We start from the raw sequence: 21942 nt of genomic DNA, 5'->3' as shown, positions 1-21942 counted from the left end.
TTTTATGCTGAGCTACTGTCTTTAATATTCAATCTTCTTGTTTACTCCACAGATTTAAAATAGTCAACTCTTAGTAAGTTAGCCAATTTAAACAGTATGTACTGTAACATTCATAAAGTATTTACATTATTTGACCATGATAGCAGAAATAATAGTTTAAAAAATCAGCCTGGAAAATCAGTATCTTGGATTCTTTAGTGTTGTATAGCATCTGTTAATGACTTTCCAGTTTTCAGAGGTTTATCTCCCTGCCAGATACATGGTACTTTGTAAGTTTTTCATTGATTAGAATAAAAGATGCCTGATTTTCAGTGAAGAAGACAGAGAAACGGTTAGATTATTTTAAATGAGAACCAGTAATGAGCTCAATACTCTGAATAAACAAAAAACAAAGATGAGAGAAAGATTTTTCAGAGCTATATTTTGTCTAATTGTGTATCCTCCTTAATACTTCTATTACTGTAGGAAGAGTTTCCATCTATACGGAGTGGCTATCAAATATTTTCATCCTGATGCTGAAGTTTGTGATCATTTCTGTTTGGGAAATACAGATCTGGTGTGCTCATACATGCATGAATGAAAATAAATGTTCCTTGGGTTTCTTCAGAATATTCATACAATTCATATAATTAGGGTTTTTTCCTATTAGTTATATATATTATATGTACATAGGTCTGCATTTTGGAAATGCTATCCAATCATTCATTCAGACAGCTTTTTAAAAAGAAAATCTAGCACATTGCAGAAGTCTGAACCATCTGAGAAAAAAAGCAGAAAACATTAGAGCACATTTAATGAAACTGATTTAGCAGGTTAGTTTAAAAGCAGAATTATTTGATATTTGTCTGACTTTATCTCACAAAGCTATAGTGTAGTCTTTCTGAATCCAAGCATCTGGATGAAAATGATAGAAGTTGGAGTCATTGTTTAAACATGAATGTATTAGGCTATTAATAAAAAAATGGTTTCAGTCCTTTTATCTATATCATGAACTAAAGATGATTGGCTCCTGTACAGTAGTGACATATCAGAAACTTCACTGACAATAGAAGGGAGCTCGTTAGGAGATGAAAGTCTGCCAAATAAGTGTTTGAGTGGTTAGGGAAATAAGAGGAGAGATTTAAAGTGACATGAAGCTATAGAACTGACAGATAGAACACACAGCAGCAAATTTACCGAGGTCCTTTGCAACAGGTCTTAAAATAAAATGAATGCTGACTGCAAACTTAGAGTGTAAATGCTGAGTGAGGCAGAGTGAAAATGAAAGTAAGAATTTCTTAATACTTCTAACATTTTATAGTACATTCCACTTGCAAGCACACTGTTTGCAAGACACATTCTGCATATGGATTTTATCATCTTAATCTGTATTCATTGGGTGTTAAAAGTTTAGTCATACTTCATTTATCCACACCACTAGGCAAGAAGCCTTGTCTATTGATTCTGCTACAGCTACCGGCTTGGTTAATGCAGATATTTGAAACTGCACTAAACTTGCAGTGTAAATGACTGTTGTTGTTTTATTGATCTACACATCAGCCATGACACATAAAATTCATCAGTTCCTGAGATGGAGAAGGAGAGCGCCAACTGTCATTCAAGTCAACAAAGCTGATACCTGAGGTCATTCTGAAGTCCAGCTTTTTTTCCTGTGGTTAAATTCTTTTTCTCTTCTTAAATAAGAAAAATCTTTTTATTTTATGCCACTTAGAATCTGCACACAACGAGCACAACATCAAAGGAGAGAAGGCGTAACGCTGATTGTTTAAATGTTGATTCAAAAAACCAGACTTTATAGAAATGTTCAGAAAACTCTGTTTACAGTGATAAAGTACACATTAATCATGAAGGCCAAATGGCATTCCACGTTGTTTTAGAATTCATAAGACTGGACATGATTGAAATGTATTTTGTCAGATATTTAATACAACAAATACTGCTTGTTTTGTCTCCAGTTTCAGGTCCAGCATGCTTTATGGCTGTTGCTGTCTTTGTTTCAAGGAGATTATTTTGGAATTATATATACTTAAAGCAGTAATGCATTCAGTAGTGATGAATGTATGCACTTCTTTAACAGCTGGCTAAGCCATTTTGATTTTTAGAATGATTGTAATTTGCAAGGCTTAAATGAAACAAAAAATGTTTAATTTAAGATGATCGCTCTGTGGAAATTGTGTAATATGGGTCTTATTATTGTGGATATTCTCTTGTTTCAGATATTTCAATTTAGGAGTCAGTAAAGTTTTGAAGAATTTACATAAAAAGCATACAAATGCAAATATTTTTTCTATGAGGGCCCTTCAACATTTGTTGAGGGGGGACTCACTTTTCCAAGGTAATACCATTTGTGTATTTTACTTCTTCAGGGCAAGTTAGCCTAAATTTTAGAAAACTCTGGGGCCAAATTTTCTGCAGATGTTTCAGTTGGTCAGTGCCACATACTTAACTAAGGAATGCTAATTTATTGCACAGATCTGGCTCATACACAGGAAAGAGAACTGTAACGCTCGGTTACTGCCTGCATTTAGTGCTATTTATACATTGATCTGAGTTAGAAAGAACTTCAGGTTGTTTGTCACATTCCATTATAAAAGGTTCTTGTGATCTTTCTCTGAAAAGCATTTTCTTGCAAGGTTTTAGCTTCAGCAGGAGAAGCAAGTTTTCTTTCTTGCACCTATTTCTATTCACTCTTGCTGTGATTAAGGTCAAGTAGTGTTTCCACTTTTATCTGTTTACATAAGCAGCAAAATGTTGTCCCCATACCACCCTCTTCCTGCTATTTTGTGCCACATCCTCAAAAAGCTTTAATAGTAAACATCCCAAAGATTTTGGCTCAGATAACACTGAAATCACCTGGTGATAGCAAGCCTCTTTGAGGAGCAGACTGGGAAAGGAGCAAAATGAATAAGAAAGAAAGCAAGACATCCAGGCTCTACTCTGCCTCATGAACTCTTTTTCTTATTACATTATTACAGAGTTTGGTTCAGCTGGATTTGCCCCATTAAACTCTTCTGGCCAGTTAATGGCCCATTCAGCCAACCTTTCTACTCTTACAGACACCACAGACATTTGGTACTTTCCTATTCCAGTCTGAAATGAAAGAACAGGATGACCGAATGTGTCAGCTAGCCAATCCCTGTGGATGCAGTACTTGGCATTTGGGACACCAGAGTACTTCCTGCTCTGACTGCTGTGACTATGTGGGATCAGTTGAGCAGCATCTGGGGCTGCAAAGCTCAGACAGGATGAGAGGGAGAGAATTGCAGCAATTGCCAAGTAGTATAATTTAAAAATACGTTAAACAAAACATGCAGAAGGAAGCAAATAAACTTTGACTGATGTGAGTTGAAAGCTAAGTGTTCTGGAGTGAAGGTAATCTGTGTACTCTCCATGCATGCCCTTTATCAGCTGTGTGCCCAACTTCTTCAACTTGCATAAATAAGAACTCTACTGGGAAAATAAAACAAACATCTCTTTACTTGAAGTGCTTAATTTTGAAACATACTTTTAATCTCTCTACCTTGAAGAAGTAGCATTTATTATACTTCAAAAGGCCATAATAAGATAGTACAACTTTGCAGTACAACTGTGAACTACCACAGAAATTTCAAACTACCTGTTATCTAAAGCGATAAGCACTCCTCTCACACTTTGTCAGAGGGACACATCATGAGGTGTTCAGATTGCCTAAATTTCACAGAAATGGACATTTCTTATTGGCCTAATCCAGACCTTTAAAGGCATCCTGTAAATACTTGGTTCATTGTCACAGCTGGAATGAAGGTTATCTGCACATGGTCCCTGGCATAGGAGCAGCATGATTCACAGGAAATTGAAATGGTGTAAAGAAACCTCCAATCTTGACAGTCTTCCAGAAAAGCCACTGCCTACCTTTATTCTTGAAATGTACCATCTTTACAAAAATCAATCACTTGGTCAAGAGATGAGCAGATTTAATTGTTTCACTGGCAATCAAGAAATCAAAATAAAAACTAGCAAGCTAGCCAGGCTGTTTGGAAACACATGCAGATATCATTGGAACTCAGAAAGCAGCAGGATTTCAAACACTGAATACAAAAGTTTCGGGATATTTTCCATTGCTGTGAAAAGTCCATGAGACACTTGAATTGCTGTTGTGAGCACGTTGTAGCCACAGGCCTGGGCCTCAAAGTTGCAATCCACATCTCAAAGTTCCCGATATCTCAGTCTGAGTTTCTGTGTTGCATAGTAAGTGTGCAGTGTTACTTACTGTGCATGAATTATGAAGGCAGACATCATGAGTATAATTATAAATTCAGGATATGTGAAAAAATTAGTTTTGAAATGGGAGAATGCTGATTGGCATCCATAAGAGATGTTAGTGTTCTGTGTGGGCAAAAACATGGCAAGAGCACATGCAAATAAAGACATTGCAATATCTGCATTTTTAGCTATGTCCTCTCACAATTTCTGCCTTGCACATTATGTAATGCTAGCATGTTATTGTAATTTCCTTCTATTCCCAGTGGCATTACATGGTAATGCAGTAATGAGAAAAAAGAAAATGCTATGTAGACACAGCTGAGGAGAGAAATATCAGAACTGTACATTAATCAGCAGAATTTGGAAAGCTTCCCAATAAAATGAAAAGTGAACTCTGGCCTTTCAAGAGCTCACAGATAAAACAGTCTGGATATTAGGTGGATTTGTAATAAAGAAATGGTTATGTTGAAATAATGTAACTATACATGTTCAAGTAACATTACTTACTCACTAATATTCTGAAAAGCCATGTTCAAAATACAGCCTTTCAAAATACTGTGAAACTACAGGATCTAAAGAGCATGAAGGGAATTTACTGTCCATTCTTTAATTTGCTTGCTATGAGCATCCTTTCTATTGCTTAAGGGTCTGTAAACATAAAGGCCTGAACTGTGTGCTGTAGGGTCAGCTCTTTCTAAATCATAGTTTTACTACCTATAAGGCAGCCAGTAAACTTGTTTGAGGATGTCTGTGGTAGAGAAGGGATTGGGTTTTATTAATTCCCATAATTGTCACTTCTTTATAGCAACAAGTATAATTATTTACAGCAGAAGGGTCAATTTCTGTTTCATTGAGGGAACAGGACAGTAATTGCTTATGCTATAAAAATGCTGTAATTCTTTTTTGTTATGCAGTAGAACTTGTCCTTGGATTTTTTAGTGTGAATTGAGCTAAAATTTATGGTACCTTTTGCCTGGACATGCATGGTGCAGCTTCACATGTCCTGTTAGCTTGTTCAGAAATTTCCATGGTACTTTTACTGTGTCTTTTCACATAGTCCCTGGGTAAAATGAGTATTGATCCTTGATTTCTTTAAGTACTAATTTGTGTCACTGAGAACTCAGCACATAATGACATCTGTCATTTAGCAATTAATAGAAGTTAATCCGTAATAAATAAAGCAATTCGAGAATAAGAGAGAAAATAGATTATTCCATATCTCTGAAGAGATTATATTTCACTTTCATAACTCACTAATACTTTCTCACGGATTTTGGTTATAATTAATGACTCAAAAATTTGCTGCACTTCTAGGAGGCTCTGCTCTTCTTTTTTTTGTTTTAACCTTCCTTCTACATGCTGGCCTTAGGTAAGTTGCAGTGGAGACCATATCTTTGAAAAATTCCTTATGATAGTCTTCTTTATATTGCTTACCTCTCATTCTGACAGGATGATAGTCCAGTTCATCTGTACTATGTCTTTGTTAAGATTCTTTGGAACACTGGGTTTTTCCAATCTCCCTCATGAAGGCTGAAGTCCAGAAACAATTCAACCAGTGAATCATTAACTCTTGGAACTCACACGTGTTTTCCTGGCTCTGGACTGCCAACATAAGTCAGAATTGATAAAACACGTTTTTCTAAAATATACTTACTAAAATGAACAGCCCAATCTGTGAGTATGCAAGGGACAGAACGGGGTCATTTTTTCACGATCCCTTTCAGAGGAATGGCTACTCAGTGCTCAGGTTAACATACTTGAGCTCAGACCATAGGTGTGCATATTTACCAGTGAAATTTGTATGCCCAGTACCATTCTCTTGTACTGAGGCCAACAGGCTAAAACCAGTCCATATTCATACTGCAGAGCTCCCAGGCACCAGGACCCCTTAACAGATTGCCATTTGGGAATGGGCCCTGATTGATGTCTAGGAATTTTGGAGAGAGTGGTAGCTGGCTGGTGCCACAGCCCTGCTGGGGACCTTTCCAGTGATGTAACAGGGAGGACAGTGTTGCATAAATAGCTTAGATGGATTTTAAGCAGTTCGGTGTTAGCAAGTCTGAGCTACCTGTTCTCAAGTATCATTATGTTTCCAGTAAAGCAGCAGAGACCTCTAACTAGAAGTACAAAGTTCCTGAAGCTCCTCTCAGGCAAACAAGAGACCCGAGGTCCATGTTCTTTTCTCATTGGACTTTCAATGTGTTATAATTTAGATGGTATTTAAATAAAAACAGAAATAATGGAGAGAATAAAGAGAGTCTCCATTTGATTAGACAGGTTTCATCATGTACGCTCTCCTAGCTCTCTGGTTTTTCTTGTATTTGTGTTTTCATGTGAGGCCAGCTTCAGCAGGAGACCACAGTAATTCTGTACAGATGGGTGGGGTTTGGGAGCAGTGTGGTGAAAGCCTCTCAGGTTGAAAACAGTATTTAACCCCAGCCTTTGGTTTCTGCAAACCTGCTGGAGTTGTTAGATTGTTGTGGAAAAAGCTGGTATGACTGTCACATCTTTCCTGAGAGAGCTCAGACACTTGTATCTTAAGCAGATGTAGACCTATACAGTAAAACCCAAATAAAGTGCCTTTTATGTCTTTAAGTGTGTCCATTTCTGTCTGAGTTTAGGAAGTTCCTCGATTAGGGCCATTGATCATCCCAAAGAGACAGTATGAGAGGTGCAATCCTACTTCATGTCAGAGTAGCCCTCTGGGGTTGTGAAGAGACGTGTTTCTCCCACTGAGTGCGTAGGGGGCTCAAATCTCCTTCTGGGTGCTTGCCTTGAGAGAAGGAGGTGTTTAATGTAGAGACCACAGTGAAAGAATTATGAACGTCACTAGAAATTACTGCACTGAACGATTTTTGAAGGAGATTCAGTTTAAACATATCCAAGTTCAAATGCAGAACCAGAGCATTCCTTGAAAATGTAGGAAAGACGTGCTGTTGCTCTGTGCTTACTGAAGTGTGCCAGGGATTTGTTTTCATTTTACTGTGTGCTGTGGAAGGATTGAAGGGGGAGTATGTGAGCCAGCTACATTTCTCCCAGTGGTTGTTGTACAGGATTATGTGGGGATGTACTTTGTGGAGACATTTTAAAGTAGTTTTCTGGCAGTGTGCATCACAGTAGCTGAATGTTGGTTTGTAGCCGCAGTGCTGAGTGACCCATTCTAAATTCCTGTAAAACTGTGGTTAGGAATTGTCAGGCACATAAACCCATTGCTGTCTTTGGGAGCTTTCACTGTTGACCTTAATGTGTATTACGTACATGCACTTCCCATATCCTCATCTGTGTGAAATTAGATTTTCCACTGTAGCTTATGATCTTACCTCAGTTCTTTTGTTTTTGTGAAGGTTTGAATCCCATCAGTATTTTTACTCTCAAATTCTAGGTGCCAAAGTGAGGTGTCCCAAGTGAAAAGTATGGTGTCACCCATTGGACTAAGTGAGCACTCAGGTCAGTCTTGCAGGTCATACTGGAAGCCCTGTCTGCTTGGGCCCTGTTAGTGCTGAAGCCTTGGCAATGTTGTACATCAGTTTTTCTGTTCTCTAGCTATGCCATATACTTTATATTTTTTGTGGTCCTCAAGATTCAGTTCCTTTTCTTTCGTAAGTATTTAAGTTAACTGTGTATTTTTAAGTGGTTCATAAGAGCTCTAAAACAGAGACTGTGATATAAATACACGTTCACTGTGCTGTATAGTGACGTACTGAATTATCAACTGAGAGGTGACTCAATGACATTCTGCCTGTTTTGTTTATAGATCTAAAATATAGATACTACATATTTTAATCCATTTGACAGTAATCCTGCCTGCAGCATTGGATTGGAACGTTGCACAGAAAATACTGAATAGCCTTCAGGACGAGATGCAAAGTTTGCCTTTAATGAGCTAATAACGAGGATGTGTATTGTAAGATAGAGGCTCATTTTGGAAATAACAGAGGAGAAGAAAGTGTGAATGGATAGCTTACAGTATGACTGATCATCAAAACACAGCATGACTGTGAAATAGGCAAATAGACTGTGCTCAACAGGTGGGGCTTCCAGCAAAGGTGACAAGCTATGAACACCATTGTACAAGACACTGGCAGACCTCATGTGAACTCCTATGCCTCGTTCTGATCTACCAAGAAATACCAATATACTGGCACTACAGCAGTGGAGTGTTTCGGCATAAATGATCGTGGAAAATCTGTGTTACATGTGTAGGATCCAAGAGAACTCAGCTTGTTTTTTAGCTAGCCAGTTAAGGCCAAGAGAAGAAATGATTCTTTTCTAAAAATGCATCAGAGGAATAACCTTCAGAGAGGAAGGAGAGCAATTTCAATTTAGAGAGCATATATATAAACAGCTCAAATAAAAATTCTCTACGCAGTGGTGAATTGAAACAGGTATGTACACCTGTCAGGTAGGTGGTGCTAGTTAAAGTCACACAGCACTGTGGTGCCAAAAGTACATTTTTCAGTTTTTTGTACGTGACAACCCCCAGCAGAGCACAAACTTTTGGCAAGATTCTCGCATGGATCAGAATTGACTGAGTGACAAGGAGCAAAAAGTCAACAGGATTTTTCTAATAATTTAGGTTGCAACACAATAGTAATCAGTACCTCTTTAATGGCTTTTCTGTAGATTCTTTGACAACGGTCATTGACTTTAGGAAATTTTCTTCAGTATTGTGATTTTTAAGCAAGCTTGTATGAGCCCTTTATTCACTAGCAAACACTAAATGGCTGCATTAAAAAAAAAATTCTGTTGCTAATACTTAAACGTATGGCAGGACTGGGGTTTCCAGAACAAAGTAATTTGGGGCAATTCCTAACACTCAGTATAAATAATATTTGATTGGGCCATTCTAAACCATTGAACTATTTGTACTAAAGTGTTTTGATCATGTGTTGCAAGCAAACAAATAAATGCTTTTATTTTATACCAAGTAATGTTAAAGGAAACAAAAGGATATAGAGGAGTGCTACATGGAAAGAGGAAGAAAAGCTATAGATGCACTCCAAGTGAAACACTGTCATTCCCCATACTTGATGCTGAAGGAGTATTCATTTTACTGAATATTAACATGAAAACTTTCTGTTATGCTGTTCATTTAAGTAGGAAGGGAAATCACTGGCATTTACAACAAGCATCATGACTCTAAAGCATTGCTAAGTAAAAGCTAATCTGCTCAACCGGATTACATTAAATGACACAAAGAAACATTAGAGTCACTTACTGGGCTCTACAACTGAAAGCAGCAACTCTTTAGTCAGGAGAAGGGTAAGTGCCTCAGCCTGAAACAGCCTCAGAGAGTGGTAGGATAGATGTGTAAGGCATTATAATAATGTTGAATTTGGGGAGAAAGTACCATTGGGAAATCAGATGAGGACAGATGAATTAACTGCGTTCTCACATCTAGAGCTGAAGCTGTTTTCAAGATTAGCCTCGTAGGGTAGTAGAAGCACAAGGCCAAAATCTCATCTGTATTTAACAGTTGTGCTAATCCTGAACTGTGCAGAATCTTTTATCTACAGCCAGATTTCCTGTGGGAAGAGCTGCACAGTGTCATGCTGCCAAGGTTTCTATGCCACCTAATCCTACCAAAGTCATTCCCAGTGCAGGGAGGAGGAAGAGGTATACCTCCACTGACAGAATAGAAGGTCAGCCTTGTATTTATCCACAGAAGTCCTGAAAAACTGGGGATGATGCCACAAAAACTGACTTGTTTTCTGTGTCTGCCTGCATCATTCTTCACTGCTGATTAAAGTGCCCTGCAGAGCCTTTTTGTAGGGAAGAAAGAATGAAAATGAGCACAGTAATCTCCGTTTCCAAATTGCTGGACTGGAACCCACTGCATTTAAGTTGTGGAAAGAGACAGTAGCATTGTGAGGTGAGAATTCTGTTGTGGTTATTTTTGCTGTGGTCTTGCTCTCCTACAGCAGAGCCAGCAGGAGGAAATGTGCCTGTGCCTTGGGTGCTTAAGTGATAATGCTGGCTTCTGCAGTTGCAACTGAAGCACAGGCGTGTCCTGCCTTCCACCAATTTTCCCATGAAAACAAAGCATCTGGAAGGAGAAAATGGACAAGTGAGACCACATCTTAAATGACTGTAGTGGAGCTGTTGGAGCTAGTATCTCTGTGTGGTATCCCCTCATTGAATAGATTAAAAACTTCATATCCACTGTGAGTGCTTTAATGAGCAGTAAACAGTTTTCAAGCTTTGAATCAAAAAACCTGTTGAAATTGGATTGTGTATTCAGTCAGCTGCCTCAGCAAATATTTTTCTTCCTGTGCTGCACACAAACCAGCAGATTGCAGGCATCCTTGAATAAAGGGAGAAAATAAGCATTCTCCCTGTACTTACAAACTGCTCATTTTAACACATGTATTTTGTTAATTCCCCAGCTCAATTCAGTAGTGAATTTCCAGTGCACAGCTTTGTAGAAGTTGTAGGATATGTTTAGTGTTAACAGTATTATTAATCCATTAGCAGATCTCCTGCTCTAAATTCTACTTCTTAATTTCTGTGTAATATCCAGGCTCCTTGATCAATTTGCATATTAATTTACATTCATAAATAAAAGCTGTGCAACGGGCCATGGTCATGTCCATGAACACTGGTGTATTTGCAGACTGTCCACACCTCATGGACACCCTCCAGGGCATAGTTACAGCATTGCAGTAGTCTGTTGTTTACTAGAAAATATTGAAGTAGAGTATCACTTACTCGTAATCTTGTAATCAGTTTTCCTTAATAGAATTATTTTTTTAATTTATAAACCCCTGAAGATATTGCAGTGTATGTGCAGATCTTACTGTCATGATTTTAAATCCATAAGCTGTATGTTTTTCTTACCTTTTGCAAACTGCATTTTCTAGAAGTTTGTGGAGAACAGAATGAAAACTGCTGCTCTATGAGGCAGCATCACACATAATGTGCATAAATTGGGAGTTGAATACAAGAGACTGAGCAATAATATATCTTTATCATTTATGTATGGATTTAGATCTAAGGAAATGTTCCTATTCCTTAAGAACATCATATTGTTTCTCAAAGTATTTTCTTCATTGCTCTTATAATTTAACTTTGTGTAGCTACTGATCTTCTTCATGGCTATTGAGGAAGAAATCTCTTGCTTACAAGTGGCTCTGGATTTCTTTGAAAGTAGAAATTACTCGGGCAGGTTCTTGCATGAAGACTGCTGCTTTTTTCTGTTACTCCATTCCTTTTAATTCCAGTATAGTATTTTGTTGTATTATATCCAGCTTCCCTGAAAACTGTAGAATGAAAATAACATTGTATAGTATTTATTTAAAAAGAGATGTTTGAATCTCAAAATTATTTAGTGGAAATGACATAACACATTCATCCCATGTAGACTTAAAGAACTAGGATTGTCTCTTTTAGGTGAGAATTGGCCTTCCCGTTTTCTTGAGAATCCAAGTAAACTGGTCAGTCAGACCTTGCCAGATAAATTTTCTACATAATTTGTGAAAACTGAGTAACAGCATCATATTCTATCATAAGAACAGTACCTAGTTTGTGTCTTCTTTCTACCCTGCCTCACATAGCAGGATGGAACCAGGTGGAATCTGATGGTTTGAGTGCCATCAACAACTTTGCTGGAGCTGAAAGTGTGTTGTAATGAATCTTTGCATTCCAGTCATAAGCAATTTTGAAGCAGTAGTTAGCTGTCTTTGAATATCAGAAACTCAGGCATACAGTTCCAGAAGCAATATTTCTGATTCTGGTAAGATGGGCTGTGTGATCTCACAGATTGTTGCATATTCGTTTCCATATGTTCAGACTCCTGGAATTTTCTTTCGTATCTTCCTCATTGATCTGTACTTCAGTACCATTGTGCATCAGCGTTTTCCTTCTCTGTGTCAGGTTGAAAAGGAAGGATCAGTCTGACCTGACATGACTTTCCATTTTGAATATTTCCTTCAGATCCCCTCTAACTTCGTTCTTTTTTAGACTAAATTATTTTAGACAGTTTTGCTTTCTTAAGTTCTTCTGAACTGTGACAAGACTTTACTCCTTTCTCCATGCTTTCCTGTTGTTCTGTAAATTGGCCTTGGCAACCTGAAAACTGGTGAGTTAAATGGTGTAATATTGGCTTGTAAAAGCACTTTGCTTCCTGTACCAAGATACTTTTATCTTGTACTTATGAACTGACCATTTTTCTGTGTTCTTTTTAAAAAGAAATTAAGCAAAGAACGTAAAGCTGATTAAGAAGCTTTGAAATGGTCTTTGGATTGTTCCAAGTATCATAAATGTAAATTCATTGAAAGTCTGTTTTCTGGCTTGGTACCAAAATATATCGCCACAGTTTCAGCAAAATTTGTTGAAATAGAAAACAATGTTAATAGAGAACACAGTTCCTCAGACAATGAGAATCTTATTTTATGATCTAATGGCACATTTTAGCCTGCAGTAATAGATAAGGTTTCTCAGTTCTTACAATTCGCTACTAAGCATAAGGTTTCAAGGTCATATTATTTGATTTGGACTAACTTTGGATCACAGCTGTGCTTGTTTGCAATCTGGTCACATTCTGTTAAGTCTTTGGTAATGCATCTAACTTCACACTCGGGTAAATCAAACTGATGAACAAAAATGTATGTATTAAGAAGTCTTAGAATAAGTTGTATTCCACTGCTGGTATTTTATGAAAAACAAGCAAACCAAAAAAGAGGCTTTCTAACCTTGGTAGAAAGTGGTATAACCACATCTGCTACAGTTTGGTTCTGAGAAACTGTCAATCTGACTGAAATGAAGACTTCTAGAATAAACTGCTAATTCTTGCCACCATATAAGGTGATCATTTTGCATACTATATATGATATCTAACCTTTAATCACAATTGCTGTGTCCTTGTGCTTGTTACAAATTTCTAATTACTAAATTGCAGTGACATCAAAGAAAAAATACTCAGATAAAGAAATCTTTAAATTAGTTAAGTAAAAAAAATCAGCAGCAAAAGTCTTTCATCTTGACCTAATTTACTTGAAATTCTATGCCTGATGTGAAGATTAATAACAGGTGGCCTTTTAGGGAGCACTCAGCTTGAGTCTAATGTTCTAGTTGTTCTTTTATTATCCCAAACATCTATAACTAAAGGATTTTTTCACCGTGCCCTTTGTTCACAATATGGGACTGTAATTGAGTTCATATTTCTCGCCCAACCTTTCAGCTGTAATTAATATTTTATTATATCAGATTTTATCACTAAATAGCCTAGCAGCAGGGTATTGAGCCACACGCACGCTCCCACACACACATACACACACAAAAGCCATAGTGACTTATTGATGCCAAGCAAGTTGTATGTAATGAGTTGTGGTTGAGAGAATACAAAATAAATTCATGGTAGCCAGCTAATATTCCAAAGCAATTTAGAACTGATCTTATCTTGATCAAACCAGGACAAAGAGAAATTAAAGTTACAAGACTGAAATACTCAGTGTTGTGTTACTATATCAGACATGTGGCATCTAACAAAAATGGTCTGTGCAAGACCAGCTATTAACTGTTATCATGATTATATTTTAGGAGCAAGACCAGTTTAGGTCATATGCTTTTTGTACTAAGTTACACACTGTCCTCTGAGCTCTGCTAAGCACTAACACCTCCACAGCATGACAAATACAAAAGTCTGAACATATAAGTTGATTTGCTATTTGTCCTTTAAACTGGAATAAACCAAGATTATTTCCTTGCACTACACTGCATACCAAGGGGATGGTGGGTGTTACTCAGCTATTGTGATGGAAATAAGGTGTTTTTAATACAAATTTTGAAAGATGGAGAAAGTCTTATCATATAAATATCTGTAAACAAGATTGGAGAGAAATGTTTCATAAACCTAGATAACTTTGATGATCGGTGGTTTTTGTTATAAAAGCTTCCCACATAACTTGTGACTAACTGGCATCCCTGTTCTCGGCAGGTTTTTACACGGAAATCTCTGCCCTCCCCCACCTGTCCCTCTCTGTCTCTCCCTTTTTTCCTCTGCATCCCTCTCTCTCCCCACCTCCCTCTTGCCCTCTTCCTCCTTCACTCATTGCTTTGAATAGGTGATTGCTGGAAGAAAGTACTCAAATTAAGAACAGATCACTAGCAGGATAGTATAGAACAAGCTCTATACTTTAAATGGCTTGTTCATTGTTTGATAACAGCAGAAATAGCCTCTTGAAATCTGTATCTGCAACTTTCTTTTTAATTTATTTTTAGTTGTTTGTACATACCCAAGCCACTTAGAGGATGAGTAGGCCCTTCTTCCCCAAGGGAGAGCTCTGTTGCAGAGGTGAAGAGGAGCTAAGCTTCCTCACATGGTCAGGAGAGGAACTGCCATGTGTTTCTGGCTACAGAAAAGTGTAGTCTTGCTGTGGTGGGAAGGATGGCCTAGGATATCCAGCCCTGAGACTCGATGCAGATGTGAGCAGAGTTTTATATCTGGTGGGGTAGGGACAATCTGTTTAGCTTTCTGCAAGTCAATATATCATGCTATCTTCATTCCCATATCTAAAGTTAAAATAAGTGGAAATAGCCTTTTGCACTCTAAAGAAAAAGAGCAAAAGATACCTATGTATGATTGTGAACAACTTGGCAGTGGTGAGGAGTGTTGTAATAAGCAGATGTATGTATAGCTCACTTGACACTGTCCGTGCCTTAACTGTGCCTCCCCTGATGGGGGAGACTTTAGAGTCTTTGCCAAGAGTCCGAGAGATGAATGGGAGCTTCAGCCTTCTCTGCTTTCAGATAGTTGTTTATTAAGTCTTATCAGAGAAATAGAGCCACTAACATGACCCAGACATAGCACAAAGCAGAGAACGCAGGAGAATGCCAAATTATCAAGATTACACAGCCTTTTTAAAGGTAAATTAACCAATGGTCACTAAAAGTGTACATTATTTTTACTTTTCCACCAATGTATAATAAATCATCTTGTCATGTAGACAGGAACTGCAGAATTCTTTAGCGAATCATCCCAAACTACTTCTACTGCAGAATATGGAGTAGTAGAAGAAAAAGAAGACGGTCTGGAGATCAACAGCAATCCTCCATTTTGAAGTTTTTTGCTTTTCTCTACTTACTATATTAATAAACCCAAAAACTCTAAATTTTTTCACCCTGTGACAATCTTACATAATATTCTATCACCTAGTTCACACCAGAGTAGATTCTAATTCTTCCCAGAGGGTAGGCAGTTTTCTCCATGGACAAAGGTCAAAAACAGTGTTGTCCAGGGGGGTAGAACCCTTCAAAACAGGCAGAGAAATATTCTCTGCACTCTGGGTTCCCACACTCACTCTCTGAAAACTTTTTTTTTTTTTTTAATTTACCTTTTCCAAGCTGACCACCAGAAAATTTTAGAATAGTGACTTTGTGGACTATTCTGTGGAATTAGTAACCTCTCAATCTCTCTGTGGTTTGCATTCATTTTAAAGCCAAGTTGTGAGAAGACTGTAAAGAAAGTAGGAGGCATCCCTGTTTTGTACTGCTTGGTAATGAGGTTGCTCTCAAAGCCCTGGAGGATCTGAAGCTTTAGGTTAGTTCAGTTTAGACCAGCATCATTTAAGTTAGTAATATTGCTGCTTGTGGAGTGAGGTCAATAGTATCTGGTTCCTAGAGGGACTGAGTTGTTTCTCTGTAGGAATAAAACTTTTCACTGGTAAAATGAAGAAAGGGAGTACTCCTTGTCTTCTGTGTGCTATATTACTTGTCCAAGATCAGAATTAAACTTTTTGATGCGTAAATAAGTTAAAAGTTTACACCTGATTTTTTTTCCTGGTTTCCTAAGAAAACAAGTCTTAACAAGATCCTGTTGATCTGCCTGCATATTCCTTCCTTCCCTCATTAGTATAGGACCTCTTGGAAATTTTCAAGCAATAGTTTGAATTTTGCATAAATAGTAAGTGTCTCACATACTTTGGAATCTCTGTGAAAGACCCGTATTAGCATCTGAAGGGATAGGCTGTGTTAGAGTATGAGTTAGTTCATTTCATTTGGTCCATCAGCAGAGAGCTACAATTCACATACCAGCAAGCCAGTGTGTAGCTCAGAAGCAGCCACAGCATGTGTTGCTTCTTTACCAGCCAGTGTTTGGGAGATACTAAAAGGAGCTGAGCATATTGAGGGTGGGAGCTGGGTATCACAGGTGACATGTGGAATGGAGATGGGATTATGGCATGTTCTTGGGTACACATTCTGAATTTCTTGCAGTAAAACTTGTAGTGCCTTAGTCTATTTATAAGGCTTTGAAGCATCTTCTGTTTCAAACGGCCTTTAAAAAACCCAGTCCCTGATCAATGTAAAAGTCCCATGTACATGGAAAGAGCTGTCAGCAGAGATGTTTTACTGTTGCCAAAAAGTTAATGGTGACATACCCATCAAAAAGATTATAAGGTTATGTTTACCAAGAGTTATTTATGGAAGAATCCAAGCATCAGTTGGTAGACCAATTCAAAAAAATGCTCAGTAGATCACAGTGAGTGTACAGAGATCTTGTAGGCAGTTATTCTTGGATAACAATTCCCCCCTCCAGTCTTATGAAACTATATAATACGATTTCTCAACTCTATTATGAAAGAAAGTAATTTTATAAATTACGCACAATTTGTTTGTAAAAGGTATTTGATTTCATAATATAGCTATGAAATCAAACACTTTTTGCAAGCATACTGTGTGTAATTTATAAAAACGTAGCTGACTGTAAGTTGTTAAAAATGCTTTAAGTGTCTCTGTATTAGATAGACTTCATTTTTATTGTATCTTTCCTACTACTACTTTTTATTTTCACTTCTTATTTACCAAACAGGATGATACATGTCAAGCTGTTTTCAGTACATTATCTGTTCTTTTATTTTCTTCTTTTCTTCTCTACATTCCTACCTTGTGTAATCTTTTGTATTCTTGAATATTTCAATCTTTTCCTAGTTTTGTTTTGTCTCTCTCTTTGTTTTTCTTTCTATTTTCATATGCACAATTGCCTATCTGCAACACTTCTTTTTTTCTGTGAAAAAACCCAAACTAAACCAAACCAAAAAAAAAAAAAATCACTAACAAACAAAAAACTCCTAACCAAACAAAAAAAAACCAAAAACACCAAGGGAAAAAAAAAAAAACACCACAAGCAAAATATGTTGCCAGATCTCTGGTGCCCTTCTTAGTTTGTCACTCTTAGCAGATAGATCTCATTGATCCAGTATGGAGCACATTAGGGGAGCTCTGTAGTCAAAGATGTCTTTTTCTTGTCCAGCATATAATAGCTGAAAGAAATTATGAATGTGGAGTCAAATGTTCTCTTGTATTATATTACTTACACCTGTAGAAAACTACTTTGAACTCCTTGTGAAACAGTACTATTTTAAGTAGGGTTAATTTTATTTACTTTTTGTACTCACTTTGTATTGTGCAGGTCTACAGACTATGTACAAAATTTATATTTTTTCTTGACATTTTTGAATTTGAATAAAAAGCAGCCAAAAACATAAATCTGTATTAAGTATGGAGATACAGGCCACAGTGAAGTTATCAGTGTTTCAGAAAAAGTATGTTTCTGATCATAGGGGGTTTTTGTGGCCTGCAGTATTTTAGAACATTTATTTTTTTCAGCAGAAGAAACAATAATTAAAAACTTCCCCTTCAAAATAACAAATAGACGTATATGCTTACCTTTACAGAAGAAAAAGAAAGGTAGAATTATGTGGTTATTGCTAAGTACGCAGAATTGCTAATACATTGTGTCTCATCAAGTGGATCATATCAGTCTAGAGCAGTACCCAGCCCCTGGGAGAGTAGGGGTGGGGAAACTCTATTTATAGATGATTAAGGAATTTCAGGTGTGGAAATGTACATAACAGTTGTGAAGACATAGTTGCATCTTGTCATCTTGGTCAACCTGTTTGTGGTAGTTCCGACAGTCGCTCTGGTAGACCAGTGCAGTGGTATCATTCCCAAGTCCTAGCTGGGAACCAGTATTTAAAAAATTAGAAATAATTAACCATGGAGTGGTATAACCAGGGAGAAGAAAAATATCCTTTCATCAATATTTATCAAGGATTAGGGGGGTTGGGAGGGTTGAGAGAACAGTTTTGATCCCCTTGCCAGTTCACAAATCTCAGTTAACAAGAGAGCAGTCTCTTGTGCCACAATTATTGTTGGCGTTATGTCTAAACACCATTTATATATATGTTGGGTAAATGGTTCTTATAAATTTTAATATGCTGTTTCAATAGTAAACTAATACTTCTTTTGAATAAGTGTAGGTTAGCATATATATTGAATTTATTGATTTTTTGCAAAGGATGGATGGGATGAAGTTAAAACTGCAGTCCATCAGCAGGCTGTATGTTGTAAAACCAAGTACAGATTATCTACTGCCGCCTACATGTTGGCAATCTTTATTGTCCTGCGAAGTAACAACGTATTACAAACTGCAATCCTTAAAAGATTTTCTACTCTCTCTCCTTCTCTACTAACAAAACAAAACTATGTTTTGGATTGTCATTTGTGATAACTGAACCTGAAGGCAGAAAACATTTCAGAAAGGTTTTGTGAATGGTGTATGATTGCCTGCAATTACAAGGCTGAAGATCTGCTGGACACTCTCTGCCCCTGACAGGTGTACTTAGATTCTCTAAAACAATGAATCTATACTAGGAAATAAGGTAAAAAGTTAAACACCCAGTGTCATCAGGACTAAGTGGCACCCATCTGGCCACTGGAAAGTAGAAGGAGTGTGCATCGTTGTCTTCTTTTCCTTGCAGATTTTCTTCTAGGAATTTTAAATCCTAGGGAGTCCAGATTTGCAAAAGAGAAATATATTACTTCTTCTCTGTCTGGAAAAAGAATTTGAATGTATTATGAATTTATGGTGGCCATTAAATTACCACTTTTGGAGCCTATCTGTCTCTTCTGCAATTAAGGTATTATGTAGCACGTTTTCCATCTCAGAGGAATTGAACCCGTTGTCATATCCTCCCCTGGTGACTGTCCTTGGAGGAAAGAACAAGAAAAATACCTTTAACTTCCAGTGACATAATGCTTTCCATTTGAAAACTTGTCAGGATTTCCTGTATAAAACCGTAGAAATGCTAAGGAGAGGTTTGCTTGGATGTATTTTTCCCAGAAAATCTCCTTTGTAAATCCTGACTTTTAAGTCTTTGAGACTGTCCATACAAAAGAGTTGGGCAGTCACAAAGCAGCTTAGGAGTTTTACATTAAAAACCAGATACTGTTCCCCAGTGGACTTGGGTCTGTGAAGATAAAGCCTATTATGACACCTGAGAGTTTACATTTGGCAGTATCTCTAGGGACTGAACCTAAGCTGTCTTATCTCCTCCTTTACAGCCGTTAAGGTATTTCTGCTGTGATTGATCTGAGAAATAGGGCTCCTTGCATGACAATGGTAGTGTTGTATAATATTAGTCTCTCTTATGTTCTTGCCAGGTCTGATTCCAAAAGATTTCTTGAATTTCATTTTTCCCCATGGGCTGGAAATTTCAGGTGCCAGTAATAGCATTTCCTGAGAATGAAGACAGGCCCTGCCTTGGAGAATCTAACCAGACTTAGCTCTTCACCTGCAAAGCTAGTAAATAAAGCCAGGTGTGAAAGTAGAAGAATTCCATTGAAGTTTGAACAAGCTTCTAGCACAAAGTATTTTATTTACTTAGCACCTTCCCTACATTTGTGAAGCAACAGCTGTTCCACAGAGTTAGAAACCTGATTGTGGAGCTTTTGTTTGCGTGGAACCTCCTGGCTTCAAGTAAAGATGCAAACAGAAAATTAGAAGGATTTCAGACTCCCTTCACTCCAAAAAGCTGTAAGGATTTAAGATGCTCTTTGCTCACCCAAAGAAACAGGCAATGCACCTCTAACACTGGTACATTAAGTGCTTAAATGGGAACCATCACAAGAATTTTGAGTTACAAGTTACACAATAAATGTGTTGTGAGAATATTATTTGCAGCATTGCCTAAATCACTTTTTCCCCGCTATATAAATTACGTATTAATGTATTATTTTAAAAATACTCATTGGCATTGTTGTTGGCATTGGTACAGCAACATCATTTTAGAGGTTTTGTTCAGTCTGCTTGTTTTTCTTCACTGAGTTCTATATTTTCATGTCTGAACATTATGTTTCTACAAGGGATTTTTTTGAAGCTTCTTCATCTTTTTTTAGAAGCTATAGTGGGCAATGCTGTATTTTGCATAAAGCCCAGAAATTCTCTGATCCACCAAATAAAATGTCCCTGAAATAGAGAAGGCTACCTTAAACGTCCTCTCCATGATTAGTAGGTGTACTCATTTGTCCTGCTGCTAATCAAAAACTCCCTGGTCTTACTTGTAGTCCGCAGTTGAACCATGTGTGCTTCCACCTTTGATAAAATATGCAAAATTCTATAGTGGTCAGAGGGACAGGCCTGCTATTCAGCTGGTTCTCTGGCATAGGATCTGTTCTGGAAATATACAGAGTATATTTTATTCACTGTATATTGGGTGTTGCTAGAACTCCTGACCTGCTGGCAAAGCCTGTGTAGCTGTGATGGTGAGACACCTGATAAATCAGAGGTTGTTTATCACCTTTGTTTAATCCCCCTATAATAAATATACAGGCTCTTGCACGGTAAGAGGAAAGTTAGTAGCAATTTCCTGTAGCCTTTTTCTATTTGCCTGCTAACCATAAATTTTTAATTCCTGTCCTTTAAAGAGTAATTTCCCTCTTCCATTTCAAGGTACATTACATATGTATAATTACATATAATTTCTAGTACTGTAAAATTTAAACTTACAGGATAAATTACAAGAATCTAGTGCCATATAAGGATATAGAGAAATAGATAAATATCTACAATGTTAATCCATATAAATATGATATGACCGTGTCAGAGAAAAGTGGTGACAGAGATGAAGTTATGTTGCATATTATATAGAAAAAACTACCCAAAGGCTGTATTCTTCTCAAGAAACAGTTAGATAATAAACTTGCATAACACATGATGAGCAAAGATACATGAATTTTAGATGCAAAACATGAACAAAACAACTGATATATTTTAAAAGTCTTAATGGCAGTACGATAGAATTTTCAGGGGCTACAGAAGTATAGCTGAAACTGTGGGGACCCTATAGACTGTCATGGTTTGAGCAATCAGGTTCTTCATGGACTTAGAACTGAAATAACAGTGTGAGGTTTGGGCTTCTTAATTTTGCCCTCTATTGGAACTGCTATTTTAGTAGAAGAATGCAGTAAAGTGATTCTAACATGCAGATAACTAGGGCTGTGGGAATGAGTAACTTGAAATAATGGTGAATATGTAGATTAAGGGTTATTCTCTTGTTTGACTCTGTAAGCATTAAAAAAAAGCAAGCATGCAAGTCAAAAATACAGAAATAGATCTATAAAAAGTACCAGTTTTGTATATTTATAATAAAGCATGAACTTGCAACAGTGAGCAGAAAACTTCAAATTAGGCTCAAGAGTATCACCATAACAGTCTGCAAAGGTAGCCCAGCAGTTCACACAGCTGATCAGGGTATTCTTAGTGGATCTTAAGAGCTTTGCGGGCATGATACATTTCCTAGGAAAAAAAAAAAAAGAGAAAGAAGAATTTGAAGAGGTTTTAAACAGTTGAGGCAGGCCAGATGGAATAAGGAAGTTGCTTGTTCTCGTTTCACAACTGGATGTCTGAAGCCCATAATAGTTAAC

The 21942-nt window shown here is 37.2% G+C and overlaps 1 protein-coding gene across 11 annotated transcripts in view; it reads left to right on the top strand.

Annotated features, from left to right (window-relative positions):
* Positions 1-21942, top strand: part of PTPRM (protein tyrosine phosphatase receptor type M) — a 453496-nt gene that overhangs the window by 241084 nt on the left and 190470 nt on the right. The window lies entirely within an intron of this gene.

The sequence above is a fragment of the Corvus cornix genome, chromosome 2, assembly GCF_000738735.6.
Source record: "Corvus cornix cornix isolate S_Up_H32 chromosome 2, ASM73873v5, whole genome shotgun sequence".
Lineage (NCBI taxonomy): Eukaryota > Metazoa > Chordata > Aves > Passeriformes > Corvidae > Corvus > Corvus cornix.
This window is presented reverse-complemented; position numbering and strand designations above follow the sequence as displayed.